Consider the following 2784-nt stretch of genomic DNA (forward strand, 5'->3'; position numbering starts at 1 on the left):
GGGGGTTTCCTCCGGGTACTCCGGTTTCCTCCCCCTGTCCAAAGACATGCATGGTAGGTTGATTGGCATCTCTGGAAAATTGTCCGTAGTGTGTGAGTGTGTGTGAGTGAATGAGAGTGTGTGTGTGTGTGCCCTGTGATGGGTTGGTACTCCGTCCAGGGTGTATCCTGCCTCGATGCCCGATGACGCCCGAGATAGGCACAGGCTCCCCGTGACCCGAGAAGTTCGGATAAGCGGTAGAAAATGAATGAATGGATGTTCTGCTATTCGTCTACAATAATTTAGCTCCCAAATATTTATCTGATTTGATTGTTATGTACAATGCTTCAAGATCACTTAGATCCCAAAATGGTCATATTTTGCTGTTACCACGATCTCGTCTGCAATGTAGGGGCGACCGAGCTTTCGCAGTAGCGGGCCCTAAGCTGTGGAATAGCTTGCCACCACCAGTCAGAACTGCTTGTACGTTTGCTGAATTTAAATCCATGTTAAAAACACACCTCTTTTCCTGTGCTTTTAATTGATGGTCATTTGTACGTGTTCTTTTATATTTATGTTCTTTTTCAACTCTATGTACAGCACTTTGGCCAGTTCAGGCTGATTTTAGTGCTTTATAAATAAAATTTAATTGAATTGTAAGTGATTTATCTTGGTCAGGTTCACTGTGGATCTGGATGGTAACAATAAACACAGCATTTCACACTGATTACATTAAAAGCTAATCCAATAATGTAATCTAATCTAATCCTAGGGTTAGGGTTTGCTCAGCTCATTATAAAACATAGATATCTACACAGGATCTGCTGAAACAGTTCTACTCTGCCATCATTGAATCCATCCTCTGCACTTCAGTGACTGTTTGGTTCAGCTCAGCTACCAAACCTGACCTCAGAAGACTTACAGAGGGTAGTCCGGACTGCTGAGCGAACCAAACTCTGCCCACTCTCCAAGACCTGTACTTCACCAGAGTGAGCAAAAGGACAAAGACAATCATTCTGGACCCCTAACATCCAGCACACTCACTCACTCTGGACCCCTCACATACGGCACACTCACTCACTCTGGACCCCTAACATCCAGCACACTCACTCACTCTCGACCCCTCACATACGGCACACTCACTCACTCTGGACCCCTCACATACGGCACACTCACTCACTCTGGACCCCTAACATCCAGCACACTCACTCACTCTCGACCCCTCACATACGGCACACTCACTCACTCTGGACCCCTAACATCCAGCACACTCACTCACTCTGGACCCCTAACATCCAGCACACTCACTCACTCTGGACCCCTAACATCCAGCACACTCACTCACTCTCGACCCCTCACATACGGCACACTCACTCACTCTGGACCCCTAACATCCAGCACACTCACTCACTCTGGACCCCTCACATCCAGCACACTCACTCACTCTGGACCCCTAACATCCAGCACACTCACTCACTCTCGACCTCTCACATACGGCACACTCACTCACTCTGGACCCCTAACATCCAGCACACTCACTCACTCTGGACCCCTCACATCCGGCACACCCACTCAACCTGGACCACTAACATCCAGCACACTCACTCACTCTGGACACCTCACATCCAGCACACTCACTCACTCTGGACCCCTCACATACGGCACACTCACTCACTCTGGACCCCTAACATCCGGCACACCCACTCAACCTGGACCCCTAATATCCAGCACACTCACTCACTCTGGACCCCTAACATCCGGCACACCCACTCACTCTGGACCCCTAACATCCAGCACACTCACTCACTCTGGACCCCTAACATCCAGCACACTCACTCACTCTGGACCCCTCACTTCCAGCACACTCACACACTCTGGACCCCTAACATCCAGCACACTCACACACTCTGGACCCCTAACATCCGGCACACTCACTCACTCTGGACCCCTAACATCCGGCACACTCACTCACTCTGGACCCCTAACATCCGGCACACTCACACACTCTGGACCACTCACATCCGGCACACTCACACACTCTGGACCCCTAACATCCAGCACACTCACTCACTCTGGACCCCTAACATCCGGCACACTCACTCACTCTGGACCCCTCACATCCGGCACACTCACACACTCTGGACCCCTAACATCCAGCACACTCACTCACTCTGGACCCCTAACATCCAGCACACTCACACACTCTGGACCCCTAACATCCGGCACACTCACTCACTCTGGACCCCTAACATCCAGCACACTCACTCACTCTGGACCCCTAACATCCGGCACACTCACACACTCTGGACCCCTCACATCCGGCACACTCACACACTCTGGACCCCTAACATCCAGCACACTCACTCACTCTGGACCCCTAACATCCAGCACACTCACTCACTCTGGACCCCTAACATCCGGCACACTCACTCACTCTGGACCCCTCACATCCAGCACACTTACACTTTGAACTGCTGCCATCTGGTCGACGCTACAGAGCGCTGAGCTCCAGAACGACCAGACATAGCAACAGTTGCTTCCCTCAAGTGAAATCCATCTGATGAACACTTAACATACACGGAACACACAACACAATCCTTACACATTATTTACTTAAAACACATACTATTTATATTTCAATTGCACATCTCACACTTGTACATTTGTACATACAATTTGTCTATATTGTATATGTCATTCTGTTACACTGTGGAGCTTCTGTCTCTATAACAAATTCCTCGCATATGGAAACATACCTGGCAATAAAAGCTCTTTCTGATTCTGTTCTGATTCTAGATGTCGCCT

The sequence above is a fragment of the Tachysurus fulvidraco genome, chromosome 17 (assembly GCF_022655615.1).
Source record: "Tachysurus fulvidraco isolate hzauxx_2018 chromosome 17, HZAU_PFXX_2.0, whole genome shotgun sequence".
NCBI classification, from domain to species: domain Eukaryota; kingdom Metazoa; phylum Chordata; class Actinopteri; order Siluriformes; family Bagridae; genus Tachysurus; species Tachysurus fulvidraco.